This window comes from Abramis brama (genome assembly GCF_963993115.1).
Source record: "Abramis brama genome assembly, chromosome: 2".
Lineage (NCBI taxonomy): Eukaryota > Metazoa > Chordata > Actinopteri > Cypriniformes > Leuciscidae > Abramis > Abramis brama.
Window position 1 is genome coordinate 63,608,804 of NC_139964.1, and position 16,824 is coordinate 63,625,627.

Consider the following 16,824-nt stretch of genomic DNA (forward strand, 5'->3'; position numbering starts at 1 on the left):
AAACCATATTCTAATATGGAATTCGAATTGTATTGGAATGGTAAAGAGTGTTGATCGTGACAGGAGGGCCTCCACTCAAGGATACAATATGATGGATACGTCTAAGAATGTTCCACATATGGTTGAAATACCATCATTTGCCTAGAAAGATAACTTTCTGGGAGTCAAGACTATAAAGGAGAAAGGATGCCCTCCCTTCACTGTCACGCTCTGTGTCACTCTGTGTGACTGTACGATTACTGGCCTTTTCTTGCAAGAAAATAAACCTCATCAAAGACTATTGGAAATGTTTGTCTCTTATTCAGTGATAGAATTGTGTTTGCCACCACACCTCCCTGAAGGTTCTCGAGGTGACGGTAAAGCGACTCAAATTTGGCCTTACTCGTAGCCGAGCCTCCCTCATAGTCACACCATTGATAAAGACATGGACAACTAGAGTGGCTTGAATTTCATCTGAGACTGCTTGTCTTCTTGCCCTTGCCCTTCCTCCTCCTCATTCTTATCCCTCTTCCTTCATGTCTTTCTGGATCCATTGTTCCAAAACGCAATAAACTGATTCGGGCCCTTTTATATATCTATTGAAGGTTCTGATTGATGTGTTAAATTTTGACTCTTAGTGTTTCCACTTGGGTAATTGTGTGCTAACTGAGCTGAAGCTGTGCTGACTTGAGTGAACAATATTGAATGCTAGTGCTTTCTAAATGACAACATGGTCTAAGCAATGAGAAATGAAGGGATTTTTGTGTAGAGTTTTGCAGTGACAGTTCAACAAATCTGACTCATGTGTCAAAACAGGGAATAGTGTTTATAGTTTAGTGAAATGGGTGTGCTTTTTGATAAATGGCGTTATGGTTTTGAAATTTTAGTTCAAAAGCCTGGTTATAGTGTTTAAGCAATCGAGAAAAACTGTAATCGTTGTTGGTTGTGTACGCCTCCATCCACAGAATGTAACGACTGTAACCATCTATACAGCCATTAATGGCAATGCCGTACGGTTTTAATTTATCATAGCTGTCCATATGCCAGAGTGCATTTGGGCCAGCGCAAGTGTACTGGCGTCTTCTCAAGCGTCTCCTTCGTCGAAATTCCACACCTTGAGGATCAACAAGTTTAATAATGTGTCTTATGGTATCCTGGGAAACCACGAAACCTCAATGAATTTCATGTTGGACAAAAGCGAGTACATCGCGCAAATTGGACTGATTTTTTCTTCTAAAAAGACCTAGCCGACCTAGACCTAAGAATGTTCTATTCTTTGTTACTGAAAGAAAGTCTAAAATATAGCTTGACTAAGTGATCCAACTCTGCCATGTCCTCTATCAGTAGGCTATGCAATGAACACTGATCGAATGCGTTATTCTCTACATTTCATTTCAACTTTTTTCTCGAAACACAGACTTTATTCTCGAAATTTAATGAGTTTATTCTCATGATTATTTCGAGTTTTTTTTTCTCTAAATTTAACGAGTTTTTTCTCGAAACACAACGACTTTATTCTCGAAATTTAATGAGTTTATTCTCAAGATTGTATTTCGACTTTTTTTCTCGAAATTTAACGAGTTTAATCTCGCATTAAAATGACTTTAATCTCGAGATGGTTTTATTTTTTTATTATTGCTTGGCCCTAATCCTCTTCCGTAATAATATATTTAACCCCCTGGGGTCGACAATCGCGCCGGCGTGATTTGCTCGCTTTTTTTCTTATCAGTTCAAACGAGACTCAAAATACTCTGTTGACTTTGGTATTACAAACAAGTTTCATACATCAATCGATCCTGTTAAGTGTGTATTATTTTTGTGTATACTCACAATAAAAACAAAGTGTTGTGCTTTTTGCCAAATAAAGAAAAATAAACATGATGTGAGTTCTGCCTACTCTCTGTCAGTGAAGTCAATTCTGAAACGCGTCCGAAAATGAACAATAACTCAGCGAATACTCAGTCAAACAGGCATACAGACACACAGGCATGAAGCTTGAATTCTCTTCTTTTGAATCGAGTAATTTATATAAAAAAAACAAATATTCTTAGTTTATGTACTGCAAATTTTAAAAAGCGCCAAAAACAAACCTTGGTCGTTGCATTAGCTAATTTCACTTTCCTTTAATATTAGGCAAAATAAGTCTATTAATTTGCATACATTACAGCAGCCTCATTCAAGATCTTTGCAGCAATCCAATCACACATTGTGCTTGTGAAATGAAATGCCCTCAAGGAAGTCGTTCTCTATCCCAGCCTGCAGTTCAGCTCCAACCATTTCATTTTCACTTGTCACTGTGATTCACTGATTATAACATCAGACACTGTTGCTCTATAACAAATGTTCTCTTTTGAGTCAAGGAGCACTGACTTTCTGTAGATAGGTATGATCTCAAAATATAAAAAGTTACTCTTTTGATAAAATGGCATTTAGATTAAAGTCTTTCTCTTTTTCTGTCACACTATTATTAAAGTCATTAAAGTGAATGATTTCCTTACAGGAAAGTTCAAGGTTATTCTCTATCAATAGCATTTGTGGCATAATATTACCACAGAAAAATGTAATTATTTAAAATAAATGATATATGATAATATAATCACTTTTCTTCTGAACGCAGAACACTCTCCTGACTTATGCTTTACATTTCCAGTCTCTGGGGTTTCTAGTCTCAGCATATTTTCAGCTGATAATATAATGCTAAACCTATGAAAATGGTCACATCACATTACACTGTCGCAATGATCGTATTTTGTCGGTGCCTCACTCGACAAAGTTTAATGAGTGTGTAGGTGACATAAAGCTGCCCAAAGTTAGCTACATTGAAAACAAATGGCCGCTTATATCCTAAATACAGCTCCAGATCAGGGTGAAGTTTAGGGAGTTTGTCCTCTAAATGATAAGAGCACACATATACCTTTTATGGGAAGTATTTAAAATTAAGAGCTCCAAGCCATACTCGTTTTCTCTTTTCAGTTTTATGCATAAAATTCAAGGCATGTAGTGCGGACACTGCCATTCTTTTCAGATATGCTGGTGCTCAAAACATAATTTCCAGGAATTTCTGCAGTTTATTGCTGTGGTTGTGGCAACTTAAGTGCTATTTTTTTATGTTTGGTAATGTTCAGAAAGTTTATGTAAGACATTTTGGACAATGCCTTGTTTAACAAGGTCAAAGGCTCAGGCAAGAAGGAGACAGGAACCGGCGAACGTTCAACATAACTTTAATAATAATAAAATGAACATAAACAACTAAATGAAAGTAAAGCAGCAACCCCTCACAGATGATTGACCCATAATCTAAAACAAAACAGCAACATGAAGTCCCAGGCCTGGTCCTCTCTCATCTTGCATTATCATCAATCCTCCTTTTATCCTTCCGGAGCTCCTCCGTGGGAGAATACTGGTGTGGGAGGATATGTTCCGTTCCCACAGCTCTCGGGCCCGTACTGCTTGCCACACTATGCTTCCAAATTTGTGGGAACATTTTGGGGAAGGACCTTTTCTATTCCAGCATGACTGTACCCCAGTGCATAAAGCAATGTCCATAAAGATATGTTTGGATGAGTTTGGTGGGGAAGAACTTGGCTGGCCCGCTCAAAGCCCTGACCCGTAACCCCATCCAACACATTTGGGATGAACTGGAATGGAGTTTGCGAGCCAGATCTTCTTGTCCAACATCATTGCCTGAATGCAAAAAAATACTCTAATGGATGAAAATTGGCAAAAACTGGTAAGAAGTTCCACAGAAACACTCCAAAAATCTGTGGAAAGCTTTCCCAGGAGAGTAGAAGCTGTATAGCTGCAAATGGGGGACCAACTCATATTAATGTCTATGTATTTAGAAAGTGATCCAATCCATGCTGGTGTAATGGTCAGGTGTCCCAATATATACAGCTTACTTATTTTAAATAATTATAAAAAAGGCTGAAAAAAAAATTGTAAAACAGATTTTTGCTTTATGGAGAAAAAACAGGGATATTAACAAACAACTCAATTATTTTCAGTTGGGGAATGATATTATGCCACAAATCCTGTTTACAGAGCTTAATTTGTAATGAACCTGGAACATTCCTTTAGTTTATGTTAGTCAAGAAAGAGGCCAGCAAATTAGAATCTTGGTAAACAAAGAAAGAATAAATACGATCTTGGAATCAAGCTTGGGTTATTATTTCCACCAGCTCTTGTCTAGAAGTGGACAGTGGTGAGAGAGTAATTTCACCCTTTACTTCCAGGTGGGTTAATCTCATAGGCAATCGATGCCATCAGTCACCGAGGAGAAAGATTCACATCGCTCAGGAAAAACAGGTTAGAAGACACACACGTGCAGGTATACACACACACACAGAGTTGCCTATTGATCCCCTGCTTTTCTCCTTCCTACAGCTGCAATGTATTTGACTGTTGATGTGTTGATGGGTTTACATGTACACCGCTTGAGGTCCAGTCCAGGAATCCTCAGGGACTTTTGCATTTGTTAAATTCAGTGACAAACATAAACATGTAAAAATGGAGAGTTAATGGATGATAATCTTGCGTTTCACTGGCATATGCAGGGAAGAACCACTGAAGCAAGGCCTTTTAGTGATGACAGCACAAGCTGATTTTATAGATCTGTTACAGCTCAGTCTCACAACAGAAACGCTGCTCTAGTGATGCTTTACCTAAAAAGATTCTGTTAAGGCTTGGTTATTATGATGATGAAGGAGCCTGACAAAATGAATCTGGCTATATTTGTTGTAAATGGTGCTTAATTAACACTGTATTTCAATGGCAAGTAGGTTAAGTTTTTTTTTATGTTCCAGAAACCACATCTAAACTGAAAAACTAAATAGTGTTTATTAGATTACAATTTTTCTGTACAACCAAAATAAATTTACTATAAAACAAGAGCTCACCAAACATCAATGTATTACATGTTTTGTTAAGATTAATGTAATCTAATCTTGTTTGTTTACATGCATGGAATATTTCAAAAATACTTTTGTTTATAGACATATTAACGTTTCTGCCATTAAGGAACCTTATTGCAGCCTTTCGACAACAAAAAAATACATTAATATTAAATTAATAGTAGTTAAGAGTACCGATGGACAGGCAGCCCAACGTTTTTTATCTGACACATAACATAAATTACATTAATCAACAATTCAACCAAATCATGCACTGCAAAAACATTTTTCAGCACAAATAATTTTAAGCAAAAATGGAGCTAAATTTTGTGCTTAAGGAAATAACTTGCAAGTCTGCTAAGAAAATCGACTATATTTTCTGGAAACAAGTCTCATTATGTTGTGCTTCTCAAGAGGTTTTTTCCTCATCTTGAAGATAATCAAGGCTTTTTGAAATCATCATTTTCGACCACTGAGGGACATTTTGTTGGTGCATTGGAGTATTGTTTCATCGTGAGACTCAAAAAAGTAACATCAAAAGTAACCAATTTGCAATGCTAGCAACTTGCCATTGCCATCTAATAGAGTTTGACACTGTAATGTTGAGTTAACAACACAATACTACATATAATACACATAAATAATTACACTATTTTATTTATAAAATTATATAGCCTACTATAATGTATTTAATACAGAAAATTAATATTTAATATATAATACATTTATATTTTCTTTATCTGGCACATTTAACACAGCTCATCTATTTGTTTTAGCAGTTATCTGTCCAATGCAAAGATTAGCAAAAATAAATGGCATGGTTAGATAAAAAAAACAACAACAACAATTTTTTTTTTACTGTATAGGTATGTATATTTCCATAGCAATTCTCCACACCTTATCATCATTCGTTTTATCTATAATTACATAGGACTTGTGTGTGTAAGGAAACATTTATGATAAGAAAAATAGTCCACCCCCCTCCGCATCTGTGGCACAAGAACACGCTCTGCAGTTCTGAATAACCCTCTGCAGGATCTGTCATGACATGTGCCATGTTCACGACTTTGATATGAACAAAGGGACTCACACACACGCATACACACACACACACACACACACACAGATGAACCGATCTGAGTAAGCATCCTCCATTCCTGTCAAAATGGTATCGGCCATAACAAGCATGCAATCTGTTGTTTACCTCCCACCAGTCCATTTGTCATTCAGACATCTCCGCAAAAACTGTTTGTAAACAAATGCTCGTAAACAAATCTCCTGCATCAGAGGGCGTTTACTACCTTGGGAGGAACAAACATATTTTTCAAAGTATTGCGCAGCTTGCACATCTGATGTATGGTCACTTAACGAAACACATGCATTGATGTAGGTAAGGAATAATTGACGAATGTTATGAATATTCAATGAATTATTGAATATTATCGCACTCTGCTCCTCTTCGGGGCTACACTACCACCACTGCTGAGCATTAAGTTTCAATAATTCAACGGTTCAGAGTCAACTACTCCACTTATACCATACTTACCACATGTACCATACATGGGTTTACACCAAAACATGTTCAGGCTTTTATTCACTATTACCATTGAGCATCTTGCTTAGAAACAGCACAAACTAACATTACTAGTTCATAATATACTGTATATGTACATACTGTTCAAAATAAATGTTGATCGCACTTTATACTAGGTGTCTTTAACTACTATGCACTTACATCATAAAATAAGATACATACTGGCAAATGAAAGAGGAGGAGCTTCAGCAACCTGGTGAGTACTGGGCTGCGTTCCAGTCCACTTTTAGACACGCACTTGTGAACTTCCCTAAGCACTTCCCCTCGGGGGAATCCCTGCCGCCATTTTGAAGTGCGTTCCACTTTGTGAGGGGGACGAGGGAAGTTTATATGGACAGACCCTCGTTCCCTCAATTTTGACTGAGGGAGCGAGTCTACTTCATATGTACACCTTTAGGCACCTATATGTCCCACAATGCAGTACGACTGTGACGTCACCACATACCTCGTCTAATCACCACCACAACAAACAACTCTATGATATATTAATTATATATTTTTTAATTTAAAACAACCCAAACATACCTATATACATTTGGATGCTGCATTAAACAAGTTCTTAAAGAAAAAAATAAATACATAAATAAATAAACTAATAAAAATGTAATATGTTCTATATGTTTGCATTTTCTTATATTCATAGAATCTTAGAAATATGATGATAATCAGATGAATGTAGTGTCGATACATGGATATACGTATGTGTATGTACTTGTTTATGACCGGACAAAAGTTAATGAGACTGAATGTATGACCGAGACAAAGAGTCTCCATTCAAGGGTGTAATATGATTAAATATGATAGACAAATCTAAACAATATGTTAGTTATGGCTAAGATGTATCTTGATGTAGCCTCGGGAAAACAACCTTGGGGGAGGAACAGCTATAAAGAATGAAGGATACCCCCCACTCCCCCACTCGTTGTCACACTCTGCAGGCACTTTGTATGACTATATGACTGCTGACCTTTCCTGGCAAGGGAATAAATAATTGTTAAAGAAAGTATTAGAAAGTATTAGAAAATTGTTTGCCACCACACGTGCATCCGAGTGAACGAGACGGAGGGAAGTTAGCGAGTGAAGGGCATGACAATTTTGGACTGGAACGCAGCCTTGGTGTCACAATCCCAGTCTTGTGGTCCCTTATTGTGTAAAGGACTTTTATGTTGAAGTGTATTCTCTGTTCCTGTTGTATCTGTGTTCACTTCCTGGGTTTAGTTCCTGTTTGCTTTGTACCTTGTTTGTTACCCTCATTTGTTTCCATGGCGACTATTCATCTACACCTGTCCCTCGTCAGCCCCTTGTTAGCCTGTAAAGCCTTTGTGAATTTATATTATACCCTAGTGTTTCTTGTGTTCCTTGTCGAGTCTTGTTCCTACATGTTATGTTTGGTGCACTCATTCTGTTCCTGGTTCTCTGGTCTTCGTGTTTGGTTTGTTTGTTTATTTTTGTCAATAAAACTCACAGCATTTGGATCCAGCTCTCCTTTGTTTTTGAGTTCACTCTATGTTGCAACTGGAATTAGCATTAAGCTAACACATCCCTTCGGTAGTTTGTTTACGCTCTTGTTTCCAGAAGTCAGTCACTAGTTCCTCCTTCTCTATGACATCACACACGCCGTTAGTGACGGCAAGCAATGATTGGCAAGTCAAATCGCATAATCCGAGTATCGTAACAGACAAAAATATTGTGTCTGAAGTCGGCATTACATTTAAAATAAAAAGTGTCTGTCTTTTTCATTTAGAATTTAAAAATATATATTTATATTCTAAAGCGGCTTTCTGGTTTGTTCATGCTTTATACTCGTGGGCGTCAACGGACTGAACAGAAGAAATGAACCAGGGAAGATTTCCACGTCAAAAAAGCACATCAAACCATTGCGCAATCGCCACGGACCAATGGTAGTTCGAAGGTCTTTACCAGCCAGAGTAAACTTTTCCAGAAAGTTTTCTTTAGTGTAAGCTGTTTTTGTCAGGTTAAGCCCAGGACACACCAAGCAGACGGTCGGCCGTCCGGCAGTTTTTGTGCGATTAAGTTTTCTCAGTGTGTTCCGCACAGTCGGCTGAAATTAGTCCTCGTTGGCTTTTTTTCGTCCGATTCGACATATTGAATCGGCATCGGGCCGTCGGTGAGAGAGAGAACTCTGATTGGCTGTTCAGCTTAGTGAACGAGTCAGTGCATTACAGAGAGAAGGCTGTTCTAATGTTACATCATCTTGCCTGAGTGTTCCTTGGCGAATATTTCAATATTAACACGAGAGGAGTGGAATGAAGAAAGTGTTTAGCAGGATTGATATTCAAAACGGTAAGCACGCACTGCTTTGTTTATGGTTTGTGTATCTGCAGCCTGCAGCGTCGGTTTCCCTGTTTGAATGACGAATGTAGACGAATATATCTGCAGAAATAGACAGTAATGTTGTCTCATTTACACGCAGGCGCAGAACGCGCATTCTAGCTGACAGTCGGCTGTAGTTCTCTCGGTGTGTTCAAGTGCAGCTTTTTCCCCGACGCAGGAGACGGCTTTCATCAGCGCTAGCGCGTCGGTTTGGTGTGTCCCGGGCTTTAAGCTCACTTCTGGATACAAATTTGGTAAACTAGGCACACACACACACACACACACTTCATTTGTGCTTTAATCGTATATCTACCGCAGTTAAAAAAAACAAAAAACAAAAAAAAACTAGTTAAAACAAAAGACAAACAACTGCCAATGGGGTGAAATAAACTTAATTAACAGTACATTCTCAGAAAACAAGCCTGAATTGATTCTGAAGTAAATGCATTTCTTTTAGGGATGTTTAGATATTTTAATCAGAAAAAAAGAGTGTGGAAAGCAATACTGATTAAGTACTAATTAATGATTGCAGTACTTCAATACTTCAGTTGAAGAATTCAGTTCAATACTTAAACTGCATCAATTGTGACTGTCACGTCCCTGCCGTCCATACCAAAAACTACGGCCATGGCAGCACTGAAGAGAGCTCAACTACTTTTTAACTACTTGAACAACAGACTAGTGTGATGCAGAATAAATACATCAGGGACTGTACATTTATAGTGCGCACTTGATTGAGAATCAGTATATTGGTGGGACATTTGTAGCGGCAAGGCTTGAAGGTTGGGCACAATTGGCTAATCCTTAACAATTTGTTGGGAGTCAGAATTGCTGTTTACGAATTAGCATGAACAAAGATAGATTTGCTTGGAAAGCTACCAGACGTCAGAGTTTCAACTCAGCAGAACATGAAGGCGCCTTGTCAGCAGGACACGTCTTCATTCTTCAAATTCGCTGGTTGCATCTGGACTGACAGAATGCAGCATCAACCTTACAAAGCTTTCTCTTGATTTTAAAAACATGGTTATACATAATTAAAGGAGGGAATATGTCAAATGTGTGAGTGATATTCTTTGCTCTACCCTTTCGTAAAAATCATAACCTAAATAAAAAGTAAATTTATAAAAAAATAATGATAATAAAAGTTTAATAAAAACACAAATGCATACATATTATAACAAACATTTAATTGTAGAAATCACAGTGAACAATGCCAGTAAACTGTACACTCTCTATACTGTGTACATGCATGTACAGTATATGTTTGATTTATTTTTTTTGCAATGAATTGTATTACATTTTATACTTATAAAATATGCAGTGTTTTGTGTAATTATGTGTAGTATTGCCAAATACTTTTTTGCTGCATGTGCAAAGTAGCATAATGTAGGAGCTGCTAATTTTTAAATGCTTAAAAAAATAAACAAATACCAACAGCACTAAAAAAAAAAAAGAAAAAAAAAAGGGTAGTATTTTCCTCCATTTCCAAATACTTAAAGACCAGGGATATCTAGAGGCTTACATACTCCAACACTCTGTTAATGTCATAGTTTACCAAATGAACAATCAGCTTTACTTTCGTGTAAATATAGTTACAAGGTAGATGACGAGTTAATACAGATTACAAGAGCAATCATGTTAAGTCACGCATACAAAAACGTTTAATTCCTTTTGCAGTCGGATGAATTGACTATCACATTGGTAATGGAAGCTCAGTGAGGGATCCCGAAGCTGAGAAGCCTCACTCATCTGTGATTTTCCTGCTCAAAAGCCATGAATCAGACGGTAATCAGTCATTTCACATCAGTGAGACCAGCTTAATTTGCCAAAACACATCCCACATATTACAGAATAAATTACAGGGAGAAAGTCAACTCGCACAAGTGCACAGCTTAAAAAAAGTGAAACATTTTTTGGGGGATGATTATTACATTGCATTATCCTATTATTTTGATAACTGTAAAGAACGTAAAAAAAGAGAGATTTTTTTTCAAATTGCAAAGTAATTGAAAGTACGTTGAAGGTAACGCTGATTAAAAAAAATTAAAATAAAAAAATCATTGTATTACAGTACTTTAATGTGTTAAAAATATATATTCAAGGTAATCTAATAAGTATCACCACTAAAAATGAGAATTACAAAAATAAAATATTTTCATGCAAAATGTCATTTGCAATTATTTAACGGGTTTACTAAATGGAGTTCTGAACACAACTTTGGGAGGATTTCATGACACAAGTGCATTACTTGAATTCAATGCAAGACGCTTTACATAACAGCATCTGGCAAATGCAAAATGTAAAGAACCCATTTTGAATAGTCTGTAGGGAACATGGAGTTGTTTACCATCACCACTTTCAATGATTAGATGGGCATGCAAATAATGTACATTCAAAAGAGTTACTACTGGATAGACTCCACTGGATGTAGACAAAAATTACACAATATATAAAGACAAGTGACAGGCGGTTGTCAGTCCCATTTTTCTTTTAGATAGGGGAATGTAAAAAGGGTGATGAATCACCATCATTAATGTGATGCCCCACAGTCACGAGTGCCAGGCCTTACTAGAAACAGCCAATTAACATAATCACAGTCTTGACTAATTGGACAGACTCAGTAGGGAGTCTGAGAGAGTTGCAGTAGTTAACTGAATCAACAAACCACCAGCTGAGCTCTAGTGAAACACTCACCAGCACCCAGCTCTCACCTGGTGCTTTTCTCAGGTCGCACCGGAGTACTAGAGGTATAACCATGATAGTTAGGAAAGTAATGACATTACTTACATTTGTACATTTCAGTCTTTCTTCTGTCCTTTTTAGGGCGCTTTCACACTTGGTGCGCACCTGGGTTCGAATGACGTCAGAGTTCGGATCGTTTGGATGATGTGAACGCTGTCTTCCGAACTTGCGAACCGTACTCGAGTCCACTTAAAAAGGGTGGCCTGGGATACGGTTCATGTGAAGTCCAGTACAGTTCGCTGCTGATATGAACGAAATCGTACCAAATCACGGAAGTGAACCGCTATTGATGACGTATAATGTAATAACATTAGCTCGTGCGTGCGTGCGTGTGTATACACTTACCGTGACGAAAAGCGGGATTGACGCACTGCAAGCAGAGAGATGATTTCTGCTTGCCTCCGCAAAAATTGTCTTCGGCGGTCTTTGGAACTATTTTAGTACTTTTGCGGCAGTCCGACGCAAGTGTGTTTCTGTATCTTTTCTTTGAAAACAAAACCAAAGGTTCAGCAATTCTATCCATTTTGACGCCTTTTCATTCATAGCGGTTACCAAGCAACACGATCACGCGCCAGCTACAGCTTATGACGCAAGCGTACCGCGGTTAGGATACAAATAATATAATGTGTGAACACAGTCCATCGGGGGCAGGGGCCAGGGGCCAGGGGAGCAATCGAACTCGGGTTCGGAACAGGCAATCAAACCAAGTGTGAAAGCGCCCTTAGGATCATGAAAATAAAGAAAATTGCAAGAGAATTCATACTACTGCTTGCTGAGAAATTGTGATTATGTTAATAAAAAAGGTCAATATTTTCTATTTGAATATATTTTAAAATGTAATTTATTCCTGTGATGCTAAGCGGAATTTTCAGCATCATTACTCCAGTCTTCAGTGTCCTTCAGAAATCATTCTAATATGCTGATTTGAAGCTCAAGAAACATTTATTATTATTATTGTTATTATTATTATTATTATTATTGGTAGTATAGTATTATAGATATTGAAAATAGTTGAGCTGCTTCAAATATATATATATTTTGTTGTGGAAACTTAATTATTTTAAGGATTCTTTGATGAATAGAAAGTTCAAAACAACATTTATTTTAAATAGTATTTTGTAACAATGTAAAAGTTTGTACTGTCATTTTTTAAATGCATCTGTGCTAAATAAAAATATTAAAGTTTTAATAGTAATAATAATAATTCAAAAAAAGTAATAAAACAACATATTTTACTGACCCCAAACTCCTTATACAAAAGCCATAAAAAGCTCCATCAGGGAAATAAAGTGGTTTTGTCAGGGTAACACTATAGCGAATAAGTACTCAAAGTTTGGGTTGTCTCCGAATGTGCTTTATTGTGTGCCATCAGCCTATGAATAAACGCAGCTGAATTCTTTAACTGGATGGAGGCATCAACTTAGCTGTGAAGCCAAACCGCTTCTGACAATAGGAAAATACAATTGTCAGACCTGGATGGTTCCCGCTCCACTTGTTGGGTAAACACTATGACAAAACGTCAGGAGAGTTTAACATAGATATAGGTCTCCGTGCTTTATAATTTAATATTCAGCTTGCTTTTTCTTTACTGTGCATTTGTATTTCTCATTGTGCATGTGCGTGGATCCATACAGTTCTATGTGAGCATGAGCATGCACTACTGTTCAAAAGTTTGGGGTCAGGAAGATTTTAATACTCAGCAAGGGCACATTTCAATTTCAAATAAAATGTAAAATTATTCATCAAAGAATCCTGCGACATTTTATCAAGGTTTCCACAACATTATGCCCCTGTTTACACCTGGTATTAAGATGTGTTTTGGTCGATCAGATCACAAGTAGACGAGGGAGACACATTCCCGTTTACACCTGTGTTTAATCTGTCTCTTTTGTCCACTTTCAACCACTTCTGTCCTGATTTCTTCGAGTCTTTGGGTGGGAAAAGGTTTTTTGTTTTGTTTTTCAATCTAATGGACAATATATGCTTGCAAAATTGGCATATGAACATGCCTGGAGACCTCGGAAAAACACACAAAGAGCAGCAGCTTTCGTTTCTGCTCTGATAGACGCAAGACGACACAAAACGCTGTGAATGAAATCTGAGAGAATATTGTACTTGGTATGTTTTTCATCTTCAAACCAAACTTGGGTCTTCAGCCGACAAAGTTTAAATCCTGTTTGACTAGTGCGCTTCCCATAATGTTTCCGCGTTAGATCAGTAGGCGGAGAGTAGACGGTCTTTAATGGCTGTTTGAACAAATTTGTCCACATGAACGTTTGCACTATAAAAGCAATCCGGTCGAATGTGGTTTCTGCTACCTCTGGAAGTGTTTGAAAGAAGCTCAAAACGTTTTAGACCCCGTTTACACCTGTATTTAGTGGCGACCACTTGTGATCTGATCGACCAAAACACATCTTAATACCAGGTGTAATCAGGACCTATTAAACAGCACAACTGTTTTCTAGATTGATAATAATGAGAAATGATTATTGAGCTGAAAATCAGCATATTAAAATGATTTCTGAAGGATCATGTGACATTGAAGACTGGAGTAATGATGCTGAAAATTCAGCTTTGCATCACATCACAATATATATATATATATATATATATATATATATATATATATATATATATATATATATATACACATAGAAAAAAGTTATGTTAAACTGTAATTTTACTGCCTATACTATATTTTTTTGATCAAATAAAACCGCATTGGTGAGCAGAGGAGACTTCTTTCAAATACAGTACATTCAAAAAAAAACTTTAAACATTAGTGAATGTGTGTGTAAAAATGAATTATGATCATGATCAGGAAATGCAAGTCCTAAAAAAGAGGCACTTTTACAATGTTTGTTACAGAAGCATTTGATGTAGCCACAGGCTGTTAAACTTGTTGCTGTGTCCTCCTCGTAAACTTCATTAAAATGCATCTGAACTGAATGTTCACACTTACCAAACATAATTTGCATATCTATTTCATAGCCCTGCTGAAGAAAAAAAAAAAAATAGAGAAGTCATTTGGGATTCAACAGGCGGTCTGAGCCATTCGTAAATCCTTATTAAGTTCGCTTTGGTCGCATCATGTCAGTGTATAGGACGCTATAGCTAATGCCTTTGAACTTGACTAACACACAAACATCAAATGAACACGTCTGGTTTCATGGAAACACTCCTGTGCCAAGCACAGCAGGCCACGGCCGTCCATTTGTACCGCAATTTACAAATCAAATGCAAAGTTGCATTTCATCATAGCTTGTGAATCTGCTTTCATGCACTTACATTACATATTTAATGCTCTTTACACTGTGTCCCATATATAAATGGATTGTTTGGGTTAAAACAGTGCGTCTGAGATTGCCTAAGCCTTCAGAAATGAATGTGTCTGATTTGGCAACCACTATAATTTTTTGTGAGAGCAATATAAAGTCAGATTGATATCATGTAGCAGAATATTAATGAAGTCAGGATAAAAGCTTGTTTTATATCCCGACTCAAGACTGTTTTCTTATCTGTGAAAATGCACATTATCTCGTATCTAGTCATCTGAGGACAGACACAATGAATACGCCTCCATGAACACGGTTTATCATTTTGCGAAATAAATAAAAACCAGGCAAATGCATTTCATATCAATCACTTCAGAGAAAAGCTGACCTAAAAATGTTACTTCCGTCATCATTTACTCGCTGTCGTTCCAAACCTGTATGACTGACTCTTCCGTGCAACACAAAACGAGATTTACAGGCAGATTTACAGCAAGTCACTTGCAAAAAAGGTGGAAAAATAGTGACTGAGACTGTCATTCTGCCATCTTCTTTTGTGCTCCACATACGAAAGTCAGTCATAGAGGTTTGGAATGACATCGGGTGAGTAAATGATGACAGAATCCTCATTTTTGAGTGAACCTTTTCTTTTTTACATCTCTTGCTTCTTTGACTGTATCCTGAGAAAATATCCTATTAATTTGTCCTTGGCTATTCTTCCCTAATGCATCTGTTCTTTTCAGTAATGTCTGAGACTCTGGCAAGGTCTGCAATCATTTCAGTATGAACATTTCGTATCAAAGAACAAATTATCTGAGTTGCTATCTATAACAAGTTTGGGGGCAGTATTTATTTATTTTTTTAAGGTTTTTGAAAATAAGTATCTTATGCTGAAAACGTTAATATTGTGAAATATTATTACCATTTAAAATAACCGTTTTCTTTTAAAAATGTAATTTATTCCTGTGCTGTAAAACGTCATTATATATTCTCAATAAAGAACAAATTATCTAAGCTGCTATCCACATTAATTGTATGGCTCTATATTAATCCATCAATACCATAAATTCCTTTGAGTTTATTTTTGGGGGATTTTAGGAGAAACATCGAGCTGCAAATTAAGAACTCCATTATATTCTTCTGAGCAACCTAGGAGCAATGAAATCTTCCTCTGGGATCATCCGTTCATATGTATGCGTGATCATAAAACCGTGTGTTGTGGATGCATTGAGTGCTTTCTAAACTCTGGCTCCAGGGCTGCACCAGATCCCATATGGTTTATTGAGCCTCCCTGCATTGATCATTTACAAACATTCATGATGTACTTATAAACATTTTATAGGTGACATTTTAATTCCTGTCCTGACTGAGTAGAGGCATGTCCACTCTGAATCAATGTGTCATCAGATGGTGGAAGAGACTGAGAGACAGGGGCTCTGGGACATCACATGTTGTCCTGACTGGAAATATGTATACATCTGAAGACTGTTCTAGGACCAGCTTCTGTTTAGATCCAAAAAACTGCATAACAGGAACTAACAATGAGCAATATATTTTTGCATCATTTATCAACCTTTGGTCTTGTTAGTTCACGTTGCACTAACTGACGTTAAACGATGCATATATTTTAATATGCATATATGCATAGTATAAAACCGATTATATAATTACTGATAACAAAACTGAGACAAAAATGTATATTAAATGTGATATATGATCAAAAATACGACATGGAAAACAAATTGCTGGACATGAAAATGTGCATTATAATAATAAATAATTTAGTAAAAAAAAGAAATAAAAGACATAATATATAATATAATATATTATTTAAAATATAATAATAATAATAATAATAATAATATATATATATATATATATATATATTATTATATATATATATATATTTTTATGCACATTTTTGTGTGATTTATATATATATATATATATATTTTTTTTTTTATATATATATATATATATTAAAAATCTGTTTATTCTATAGTATTTTGGTTAA